At 39.2% G+C, this 12,952-nt stretch overlaps 1 long non-coding RNA gene across 4 annotated transcripts in view; it reads right to left on the bottom strand.

The window, feature by feature from the left end:
- The window catches only part of LOC106964239 (uncharacterized), an 80,531-nt gene extending 70,262 nt beyond the window's left edge, over positions 1-10,269 (bottom strand). The window contains exon 1 of one of the 4 annotated variants that reach the window (XR_001428352.1): positions 9,549-10,269. This is a non-coding gene — a long non-coding RNA (uncharacterized LOC106964239). The remainder of the gene's footprint in view (positions 1-9,548) is intronic. The other 3 variants (XR_001428353.1, XR_001428351.1, XR_001428350.1) reach the window with 3 other exon arrangements.
- Between the last annotated feature and the right edge of the window lie 2,683 nt (positions 10,270-12,952).

Here is a 12,952-nt window from a genome sequence, read left to right on the forward strand (position 1 = left end):
CTCGTCTTCAACTAATCTTGTAACGCTTGTACACCCTCGGTCAATCCAGACACGGGACGGCGTTTCACGACAGGCGACGAAATGACGGTACATCTCATGTTGACAGTAGAAATTCACGCTGGCATTTTTGCATGAGATGTACAAGAAAAACTAAACAAATTGATGTTTTTTTTTTTAGGTAAATTGTGCGGCGTACGTTGCACCTTTGAAGATTACAAGTCAAATGCACCAGTTGAGCAGATTAACACTGAATCCAATTTGTCAAATTGTCTTACTGAGTTATTAACGATACAAATCCCACTGGTCAAAACCCTACCTGAAATTTTGTGTAGCCATCAGCTGAATGTCACTCAGATGAGTGAAAACATTTTCAACGGTTTTATACTTAGTGCAGGTAATTTTAAGTCTTAATTGTCATGAGTTCCTCGTGGACACATTGGATGACATTTAAGCGCTTTGAGTTTTTTTTTTTTTTTCCACAAAATGTAAGCATTCATGTTAACAGAAAAAAAAAACTCTAATTACACAGAATCTTTAAAGGTGTAGGAATGTTGATTTTTTTTCAATGTGGAGTTTGTTTCTTACAGTAAAAATTACAGTGATTCTTGCAGTTATGTCCTGTTTGTTTACACTATATTACTGTAGATTTATATATAATTATTCTGGAAAAATTCTAAAATTGTATGAATTCAGTTACAGTAATAACAACTAATCTATAAAAAAAAAAAAAAGCCAAAATGCCATTTTGAGATAAAGCTCATTAAATATTTTGTGCATTTGTTGTAGTACTAAAAATTGTGTCTCGCCTCCATGACACGTTTGAGGTCCAGTTATTTCAGTGGATCTGTTGAACACCATTCAAACCGTTTCCAGTTAATTCATGTTGAAAGTTTTCAACAAACGTTAAGAAATGGTTATTTTTGGACGCACCGAAAAAAAAAACTCTTCGTGCTGTTTTAGCTATAAAATTACTCTATTTACAACTGATTTTTTTTTTTTTTTTTTTTTTTTTCTGTCAAAGAAAAGAACATGGGGTCCCGGTACATTTAGTGGTTTTCACAGTAAAGTTACCATGTTCTCAGCAGTGGGTATGAGAACAGAAGGCTTGATTCTCTTTCATCATTTTTTTTTTTTTTCAGATTGTGTACTTGTGCTTCAATTCACTGCAGTGTGAAACATGCTAGACATGAGTGACGTGGAGGTAGAATAAGACAACGCTTCAACCTACAGCGTTTCACCCACGTTTACTGCATTTGAACTGAAAACTAAACTCAATTCAACTGAAATTCGGTGCTGTACAGTCACTTCACATGGCGTCACTGAAGATCAACAAATTATATAATTAATTTAAACCACAGTAATATTAGCAGAAGGGGGAAAAAAAAAAAAAAAAAACATTGCCACTACTTTATTCTGAAATGTAATGTACTGTTCAAGTGGATTTCTTTTTTGGGGGCTTTTCCTTCTGATCTATTATATTTATCTCTTCTACAATATTTAGCATCCTCCAGTTTTCATAGTGCATAATAAATGTATCTGAGTTGCAGTTCCATCAATGTATTTTCAGGTACTTCAACTGCAATCCCATAATTTGAGCATTTGGAAGAAAGTACTAGTTTACCCTGTAAACAGCTTTTTTTCCCTTCTTTTTGCAGTTTTAACAGTAAAAATGATCAAACTCTGTTGCTGTTGAAGTAACATACAGTGTGAAACTGCAGATTTAGTCATTTCCAAAGTAAAAATACCTCATTTTCAGAAGTTCTGCACATCCATTGACATGTTTATCGCTGATTATTTACAGAAATTCAAACAAAAATACGACTGTGGCTTCATATTGAAGCGACGTCTACTTCATGTAACAATTAGCTCAGGGCAGTAAAATCTGGAGTTCATCTGCTCTATTTATTTATACTTAACATTTTCTTCTTGGTTATTTTGTGCACAACAAACAGATACATCCCACCGGTTTGGCCTAAATGCATCCCTCCGACACCATTAGCCGGAGTGTTTCCGTTATTTTTGCACAACATGAAATTAGTAGTAGATCCTTTCCTGTGTGCTGGGGAGCATTTCAGGGAAGCGGCTATTAAACTGTTTTGTAAACCGGTCCGCGCGACCATTAGGTGACCACAACTATGAAGATTAGGATTACTAAATTTAGCGTCGAGAGAGTTCGGCTGGCCCACATGTCGTCTCGGTTGCGTTTCGCCGTGAAATGGATCTGAACCCATCTCTCCCTTCACCCCCCCATTCACTCCACCTCTAATCCAACACATGATGTCAGGTAGAGATTGTCTCCCTGCTCCGTCTGCAGCAGGTACTCCTGCAGCTTAACTCGGGCTCCTGTACCGACCGTGATCGATGGGTTTGTTGCCATGTAAACGCACACATCCATACCTCCCCTATGCAATGCATAAACTCTCTCTTTCTCACACACACACGCATGTGTGCGCACGCAAACGCACACGGGGTTGATTTTTAAAGGGTCCTCAATCACAGCTAAACAACGGACTGATCAATGGCAGAAATGAGTAACAGCTTAGAGTGCTAACAGGCCTGCTTTTTTTGTCACTTGCTTTATTTTGATCCATTTTTATCACAGAACATAATTCTCCCAGTGTTAGAGGGCCGCCAGCCCCCGGCCGAGGTATTAATTAAAATCTAAATACTAAATATTGATTGATGCCTTATCAGGGCACAGCAGTTGGTCTGCAGGCCATCGATCCGGCCTGTGATTTATTATCATATTTAAGAAAAATCATTTTGCGTGATTATACAGGGTAATGTTTTTTTTTCTAGCAGGGATGTAATTCTTTTTTTTCTTTCTTTCTTTCTTTCTTTTGTATGTCGTGTTAAGGATTGACCCGATTTCTCAATCGCGTTCGGAGATCACTGATATCCTCGGAACTCCCCCTTCTTTCCCCGTCCCTCCCTCCTCCACCCTGACTTCCCCTTTCACTCCTCTCTGGCCCCCGTCAGAGCAGAAGTGCGTTCTCTGCCGCGCAGCACTTGTCACCGGGAATAATGGCTACTGGGATTACCTTTTTAATCACAACAAAAGATTAACAGATGGCACGAGAGCAGTTATTAGCAAAGCATCTTGCACTCGTCAAATCAATAAGATGATTTGTAATCAGGGCCGCCGGAGCGAGCGAAAAGGGGAGCCGGGGATGTTCCCCGGCGAAGGATCCTGGCAATCAGAGGCTACGCTGTGTAGCAATTACCTCTCCACCAAATAGGTGCTCTTCCTCCGCCGTCTGGCAGCCCTCCAAAACACATGGCAGACTGATAGCAACACGGGGCGTTAACACGGCAAAACACAAAAACACAGCGTGGGTAACCTTGTGTTTGATCAGGTGTTGGGGTTTGCTCTGCGATTTCATTTCGCTTTGCGCCTTTTAATTCGCCGGACCGCTCCTTGTAGTCGAGGGGGTAAAATCTAAATGTTTACACACGCTGTCGCTCGCTACAAAAGGCCGTAGAGCTCATTAGCCGGTAGCCATAAATAAAGTCAGTCCGGGGGACAAAGAGGGATGACTACAGAAGCTACAGAGAGAGAGAGAGAAAAAGGATTCCCTGTACAAATATTTCTCCCCCATGGAGACAGAAGCAGGGCAGGGGAGGAGAAGAGCTAAACGTCTGCTAACACACCGTAGCATCCAGTACAGTGAACTCAGCAAGGTTTTTCATTTGTTCATCTCAATCAGCTTGGTCACTCAGAATCACCAACTTATTCCCTAAATACTTTTATTTTCTGCCTGGTAGACTAGCTTCCTCCCTCCCCCCCGTTTACCAGTTTTAAGCTTAAGTTTAAAAGCCCAATTAATGTAAAACTTAAACTTATAAGTGTTTGATATAATTCAGTCCAGTTCGGTGTATTCGTATAGAGCCAGTTCACGACAAAAGTCGTCTAAAGGCGCTTTGCGAAAAATAAAATCATTTCAATTCAACACATACATTCCAATCCATCCTACTTATCAAACAGTACAGTATGCTCAATTAATTATTCAGAGTAGATGATTTATTATCCTTTAAATCCAGATGTCAGACTAGATGTCAGTTTCAGCAGAGGTGTCATCTTCAGACCAACCATGTTTTGTTTTTGCCAAGTATTTGTTCATGTCTCAGTAACATTTATTTATGAGAATTACAATACAGCCCCTCTAACTTTTGCATTTAAACATTTAAAGCACATTTAAATAATGTCTATCTTTACAAGATGCATCGCTTCTTAATTTAAAAATATTCCTACAGGTCAATAATGATGTACATGTGAATAATCCTGTAATAAATCAGAATTTATTTAATTTTTTTTTATTACAAAACAAAAACATTGTTCTCATACGTCCCTTACTTTCGCTGTGTGTGTTTTTTCTTTTTTTCTTTTTTCTTTTTTTGCAGTCAGGTGAAGCTTTAACTCTAATTGCTGTTTTTACAGCTTGCAGGCCTTTTACAGCAGACCTTTCATTGGTTGCACTGTATTCCTGGAACTAGTATGAACAGCTGAACCAAACACACACACACACACACACACAAAAGACTGAAAACTGAAGCATCTCAGGAGAGAAATGCAAACACATTTTAACTTGGCTATTCAAATGGCATGCTGTGGAAAACTAACAGGACTTTAATATTTTTTGTGTCTATATTCTTTTTGTTTTTGGTCTGCTTTTTGTGAATCAAGTTAACTTGTAATTCTCAGATGTGGTCAGAATAAACCCCACTGTCTGTGCTAACTTGAACACTGTCTCCCAATTTGCAGAATGAAAAGCAGGAGATGACAAGGCCCTGCAGAGGACAGTGAGGGGAGCCGAAATGTCATTAAAGAGCGGAGAATCCTCCCTCCCTCCCCCCCAACATTGTCAGAAGCTCTTCATACTGTTTCTACGAACTTTAAGATCTATTTCCATCTAAATTTGCATTAAAATTTATATTAAAATACACCTCTACTCAGCTTTCTGCTCTATCCATGCAATCACTTCCACTCATTTGTCAAATAATTCCAGAGTAAACATCAGATTTTACTGTGATTTACACATAACACGAGGTTACGTTAATTTAATTTAATCAAATCAACTCCTCTCAAAATTGCATTTAAATCCCCCTTAGACAAACACACACACACATTGTCGATAAGCAAATGTATGACTGCAAAGGAAGCAAAAAATGTTGCTCCATATTTTCATTTACAGTTGCCCTCATCAGCATGAGGTCGTGTTGCAGCGTGGGACACACAGCCACCAGCTCACAGCTGGACGTCCACACTGTCAGACAGTGTAGATGTGCACTTACCAGGATTAAGCATGGCAAACGGTGCCAAAACAGTGACAGTATGAAGTAACTGATGCTGTTTAAAAATTCAAGGGGCCTCCATTGAGCAGACACTGTAGCACACACACACACACACACACACACCACACACACACATCCCTGCGCCACAGACCGGTTCGACTAGCTGCTGCCTCCTTCTCCTCCACCTCCACTTCCAGCAGCACATCTGGGTGCACAACTCCAGTTCCTCCGGCCCGGCAGTGAAAAGTGCGAGAAAATCTTGCAACGGCTGTGACTCTAAAACCCGTCCTGGGAATGTGTTTTTATGGAATTTATGTATCGTTTTGTGCAGTTAAACATGTAAAAAAACAACAACAAAAAACACCACATTGTGTTCACAACACTGTAAACAGAGATGCCTACGCGCGCACACACACACACACACGTACGCACGCACGGCACACGCACACATGCAGAGTCACTTGTCGAGTGGCTAATATCTTCCCAAGGTCAAACCTGACGAGGAATTCCAATGAGATTAAGTGTCATCATTGCGGCTTTAGCTCCTTTCTGCTCATTGTTCTTGGAAGCGGCATTAGAGGCTGAAATGGCCAACGTCTCGATGCCATAAAACCTCTTCCCCTGAGTGTTTGGTCTGGTTCACAGCAGGGGTGTTCGATGCAGGGCCTGCAGCTTAAAAATGTCAAAGAGTGATGACGCTCCTACAGTGACGAGAGTCCAACAAGTTTCAACTGAAGCAACTTTGATTCTACTTTCACTTTAGGAGAACTGTGGCTGCGTGGAGATTACTTTGCGTTTAAAATCACCAAACTGTAAAATTTGAGGATTTCTGTAGGGTTTGATACAGAAATATATATATATATATATATATATATATATATATATATATATATATATATATATATATATATATATATATATATATATATATATATATGTGTGTGTGTGTGCGTCAAAAATGTTTAGAATTGACGAGAAATTTTAAAACGTCACAAGGTGTTATTGAAAGACATTGTTGACAAAACTTAAACACCAACTATAGAGACTTAAGAAAAGGTAAACACAATAAAATGCATATTTTTCTTCCACTTCCTAACGAAGTAATCAGCCAGTGGATCTTAAAACAAGCCATCTAAAGCTGTTCAGATTTAAAAGTAGCATTTATTCAAAGAGACTGTACAATGAATTACTAAATATTCTCTGGGTACAAAATTAGATAGTTTATTGTATTGAGTTTTTTTTTTCGTTTTTTTTTTTTTTTTGTGCATTCATTCCTAAATCATATGTCAGTCCGGTTCGTTTTCAGGAAACCTCCACTAAAGCGGCAGCCTCATCGCTGTGTCAGCCTTCGTCTACCGCTCTGCCTCTCTCACTAAATTTGACACATCGTCGTTCGGTGGCAGGAGTGAGCGTTTTGTCATCTCCTTCTAAAGTGCCAACTCAATGTCCAATTACGCCCCGGCAACTAATTTAATTACAGTAGCAGCAGAAATGGCTTGATTCAATTCATTTCGCTTATTCCCGATCGGGCCAGTCGGATCAAATTTGACTCATCTCAGGTACAGCCCTGCCTGTTGCTTTTTATCTCCGGGCGTCTCGGCTGAGGCGAGATAAGCAAAGGGGCCCTGATATGGTAAATAATATAATTTCTGGGTAGGCTCTCAGAATGGCCCCCAGTAGATGCTGAGTCTGTGATCTGAGGGAGAGTAAAAACACTCCACTTTCAGTGCAGTGCTCACAGCCTCTTGCCTCTTAGTAGAGCCCCAGCTACAATAGTCATTACTAATTCATGATGTCCACAATTATGTATCAGATTGTGTGCGTCTTACATAGTTAACTAAGAGATGTGTGGCAGAATGCAAAGCTACAAACCGTCTGGAAATAAAAAGATGCACACTGTGTTGCTTGGTCAGGCAGCTTTGTTATTTTATTTTTTAATCCAAAATGTTAATTACTCTATTTACCCAAATGAGTCAAAAAAATAAATAAATATGGCCCAGCTTGTCGTTTAGATAAGAGAAGAAACCATTTAAATTAAAACTGTACTTTTAATAATGTAAATGTACATAATGTAAAAATCATTTCTTCTAAAATGAAGACATGGTTTTTCTTCATTTCAATTAGGAGAAGCTAACAAGGTTAGCTAGCATGAGCTACATGCCAGAGATGTCCAAAGTGTGACTCTCGGGCCATTTCTGTTCCTTAGGAATGATTTTGTGTGACCCGTAACCACAACTCCAAAGATTAAGAAATTAAACTACTTTGCTTGTTTTGTAACTCTCTCTCTCTCTCTCTTTATATATATATATATATATATATATATATATATATATATATATATTATTGGGTAAAAATAAAAATGGTCAGACTAGTAAAAACAAATTACCATAATTTAAAAACAAATCATACTTTGACCAAAATTGTGTTCATAAAGCCTGTGTAAAAATACATTCTAAACATGGAGTGTTCTCGTTTAGTTTGACTCAAAATTTACTTGTAGCAACAATCTTTTCAACTCTCTTTGGTAACCTTGCTATGCAATGTTGATCAGTCATCTCAACCTTATATATACAGCATTTTGCAAAGCAAAGTTTTTGACATATTCATAATTTTATTTTATTTTATTTTAAATCCCCTTGGACCTCCTTGACAAAAATCTGAGTCCTGTATAAATAAAGAAAAACAATGAAAAAGGTTTTTGTTGAATACCAGAGGAAGAAGTTTTGCTTATGCGTTTTTAACCCTTCACCTGCAAAGTACAGGGATCTCAGTACCCGCTACATCCCACTCTCACAGTTTGGATAAAGAAAATATAAGCAGACATTATTTTCTACATGAAGACGAATTGCCACGTAAACTGTTCATTATCAAAAATAAAAAACACATATCAAAAAATGTGTTTTTGTGTGTGTGTTTTTATTATTATTATTATTATTAACCCCTTTCCTTATCCTTAATGTTATAAACTTTAACACGTTTTTTTTTTCTTTCTTTTTTTAGTTAAAAACCAAACGGAGTGTGCCAGGTTACACCCCAAACCCAACGCTGTCATGTTAAATGAACACAGGCGGGATCAGGCTGTAGTTCACCCACATCGGTTTGTCTTCAGCCCAAAGTGATGGCTTATCACACAATACAGTTTGCGATTGCCCTCGCACATTCCCACAGTTCAACTGCTAAAGTTTATTAGTGTGAAAATGAAATCCACAAACTCTCCTTGGGCTATCCTGACTTCAAATAAAATGTTGATACTGTACAGTTCTTTAAAGTTAAATCCCCCCCTAATTTTATTTTGAAGTGAGCCAGAACGTTTGACTAAAATCCAACTCTCTTAAAATATAAATGCTAACACATGTATTAAATAAATTTTTCCGATTTTCACAGGACTTCTCATGTTTTTCCATAAAATATTTGTCGGTCCGTTTGCGCACGATAACTGTAAAATATCTGGACATTTTCAGTAAATACTTAACCAATTAAAGTAATTTCAATCCCTGAACGTGTGTATCAGCTGGGGCAGTTGTAATATCTGCACACACCGAAACAACCTAGACTATAACTTGTTTCAAAAGGCAAATAATATAAACATTTTATGAATGAACATAAATGTGCTTTTATTAAAATGACGTTGACCCTAACACAAAACAACAACCCTACAAGTTATAGGACCTGATATTATTATAACCTGCAAGTCTGAGTTGTCCATGTGTTACCAGAAATAGTTCAGAATTGGCGTTAGGAAGCAATGTGACGATAAACGGGCAATAACTAATAATTATATGTTGACAAAAATTGTCTTCAGAGATGTTCATATCAATAAGGGGGTAGAGTTCCCAGCTGTCTGATTGGTGCAGATGGCGCTCCGGGGTGTGCGCCGTCGGCTGCTATAGTAGCCCGCGCGGCGTGTGTTTGTGTGTGCGCGCGAGCGCGCGGTTGTGTCTGTAAGCGCGTCGGTTGCGGCGCCGCAAAGACCTCTGATTGGTCGCTTACGCAATCCTCACTTTTTTTTTTTTTTTTCTCTCTCATGCTGCGCAACTTCAGCGGGCATATGAAATGCTTCCCCACTCCCCGGAACACGCGTGTAATATCATGTCCCAGCAATGGATGGCTCCGTGTGGTAGATATTGAACACCCTCCACACGCCAACTCCCCGAACTGTACACAGCGTCAGACAGACAGAGAGAGAGAGAGAGAGAGCGAGAGAGCGAGAGAACAAAAGAAAGAAAGAAAAGTAAGGAATGTAAAAGTTCAATTACCCTCTTGGTGTCCTGCTCCGTGCCCGGCCTCCATCCGCTCTCTATCCGCAGTGGAAGCAGCCTCAGCCTCAGCCCCGGAGAGCAGAGCAGAGCAGAGGAGAGGAGGGGAGTTGCTACTCCCGCCTGCCTGTGCACTTTACGATGCAGAGAGGGCCAAGCCGCGGAGGCTTTTTTCTTACCTTGCCGCACGGATCCAGAGGGGGTGAAGTGGTTAACAACGGATGTTTGGGAGATTACGCGTTCCTCTTCTCTCCCACCCTCCCTGCCTCCCCCTCGCCCCCTTCACCACCTCTTCTTCTTCCTCCTCCTCCTCCTCTTCCCTTCTCCTCCAGCAGCAGCAGCGTTTGGTGACTCTCTCGTTGGAAGAGTGAGTGGCCTCGGCGGGGCAGCCAAAACAGTGAGCCGCATCCGGTACCGACAGCATCATTAAACAAGGTTTTAGTTTTTACGTTCCCCTCTGCTGTCGGCGTTGGAAATGCGCAAGTCTAATTGCAATTCATCATTACCGGCGACAGATTTTCTCTTCATACACCGTTGAAAATAAATAAATAAATAAATAAATGATATTTAACTATTTTTATTTGGATTAGATCTCAATAATATATTTTTGGGAGGGAATAAACATGTAAAATTAAAAAAAGTAGATCCCAACTAACTTTTAAGAGGCACTTAATTAATACAATTACTTAAATTCTAACTGTTAACATTTTCTTTTATCATTTTATCCTCCTAGGTTCAAAAGGAGTAACAAATGTAAAACATGATATTTGATAAAGTCATGAAATGTTGCTGAAATAGAGTCGTAACTCTGGGTCCATAAAAACAAAATATTTTTTCCAATATTTAGAGGCAAAATGAAAAAATAAATAAATAAATTGTATAAGTTTTTATCAGTACAGAGCTTAATCAATTGTTTAAAGAATTCCAGTTCTGGTCAGACTGATCTCAGCGTAGTTGAACGGATGCTGCTGGTTGTCGTAATGGTTAAAATATAATTGAAAAATCTTCTTTTTGCATTTTCACGCGGAGAATACAGGTTTTAAAATTCTCAGACTCTTTTAAAAAATGACTATTCAGCGTAGAATTATCCTTCTAGTTAAATGTTGTTAAAAGTAATACAAACACTATAAAGGATAGCCATTTAGCTGAGGGGACAAGAGTTGCACATTTTTCACAGCCCCTTAAGAAAAAATAGGTTAAGCTAAGCGCTACCTATTTGCGCTTAGCAGGCAATAGTTAGCCGTCTATGTGTTTATTTACAGTGCTTACAGATCTTTTGTGTCCTGCCTGTTCGTGTTTCCTTATCCTGTCATGTCCCACAACACTTTTAGTTAAAATCTGCCTTTATGAGGTGGAATGTGAATGTTTTTTTTCTGTAAGCTGTGTGGACATGTGCCATCCGTTCACAGTAACTATCAGAATTAAGAACCTCGACCTCCTAAGACCGTTAGCATTGTCGCTAAGCTAGTCAAAGCTAAATGCAAACTTTTTCAATAACAACTTTATTGGTAGGGATTCTTTTTTAACAAGTTGATCAATTAATTCAAAACAGAAACCCGTACAAACGTGTTTCTGTTACATACAGTGTGATAATAACAGTGAACTGATGCAACATTTTTAGTTCATTTCTAATCATCATTCAAGGGTAAGACTCTTACTCATATAAAGTAGCTAATGTTTGAAAATGTCATTAAAACTTCTGGAATTGTCCTAACTAAACTTACATAGCCTATGAAATCATTTTTTATAGCATATGTGAGTTCATTACAGGATAAAACCCTGTCCTAATGGTTTTCCCTGGACTTTTCGGATCCCCCACACCCCCTCTAAGCCCCTCCTCCACCCCAAATTAAAGTGGCACCTGGACTTAAATGGCACCTTCCTTCCTTTCCCCCATTTTCCTTTTCATCATCAGCAAAATAAAAGATTAAGCCTATACGGAGGGGATTGTAAGGGCTCTCCCACTCTGAGGCACGGGGCGGGGAAGGGGGGAACGGGGGGGATCTTCATTCTGCTGCCTTTGTGATGATATTGATGATGATGATGGCCAAGTGGACAGTTTGATTTTTGTGCGGTGAGCTAGTTATAAAGAATCAATATTATATCAAGGGGGGTAACTTTGGTGATAAAAGACTCCGGCCACTGCGGCTATTCATCATAAGTCTGTAGCAAGCAGATAGGTCAAAAGAAATTATATTGCTCTAAAGAGTGTGTCTCCTTATCTCCCGGTACCAGGGGGAGTGGAGGACATGCCGATCGATACAGTATGGCTGCCGTGGACTCCTTGCAATTATCAATAGCTGATTTTGTCTTCCCGGGGCTGCATCTATTAATACCAGATAATAACACCCTCATGGACATATCCTTCCGAGGGGATGATGTGGGGCGGAGGGGGGGAAGTAGCAGTAAAGTTTGGTCTGCAGGCCGACCTTGTTGTCAACAGATTCGTCTCATATGAGGCGAACACGGGGGAGTAGACGTCAAACAGACGAGAGGGACGGAGAGGATGGAGGGAAGCCTTAGGTTGAAAAGATGTAAAAAAAAAAAAAAAAAAAAGACATTGCCTTCCGTCTGAAAAGCTGAAAAGATGTCCGGATTTCATTTTTCATTGCTTTAGTGTTTAGACATAAGGCAGTGTTGTCTATTCTATGCTCATATCATAAGTTTCAACGTCAGTGTGTGGACTAAGTTTGAACATGCCGAGTTTGAAATGGGAGTTCTCGGAGAAATTGTTTCATGTTTCTTTTAAAATCTTCAGCTTTTGAAGGTGAAAGTCAGATGTTAACATGTTCATGACATGCACAAGATTAGAATATGCTCCCAGTTTATCAAGGCTTACAACTTCTTAGTCACATTTAGACTTAAAAACACATCTATTCGCCTTTTTAACAACGTAAACATGGAAGGTAATGTTGTCTTTGGGGTATAATGATGTCCTCTTAGCTTTTATAGCCTGATTATAGCTAAATAAAGACAAGGACTTGTCGACTGCTTGTTAGGCCATTAGGTCAATCGCATCAACAACTTCTTTGACATTTAGACATCTTTATGCGTCTTAAAGTAGATGTCCATTGTTTGGAGCAATTGCTCTAAATTTAAAAAGGAATTTTTTCAGGTTCTGAGGCTAAAATGTGGACAAAAACATGATAAAGTGGTGCATTTTGATTGAAGAAGACAAGCGATTCAGTTATTTGATCAACCTTGATATGTAGACCTGTAGGCATCTTCTTGAATACCTAAGTTTATCGTTGTCTATTCTTAAGCTTCATAGTCTGGCCTTCAAAGTATTTGTTTAGACTAAGTTAAAGAGTTACATCTTCAATGCATATTTCTGTACTAAATGAAGGAACTGACCACCACCTAAAATAGCCATAGGAAAGACATTCAGGAAGTCCAGTGTTTGG

This window comes from Poecilia latipinna, unplaced genomic scaffold (genome assembly GCF_001443285.1).
Source record: "Poecilia latipinna isolate Pla-1442-1.1 unplaced genomic scaffold, P_latipinna-1.0 Scaffold1644, whole genome shotgun sequence".
In the NCBI taxonomy this organism is placed as follows: domain Eukaryota; kingdom Metazoa; phylum Chordata; class Actinopteri; order Cyprinodontiformes; family Poeciliidae; genus Poecilia; species Poecilia latipinna.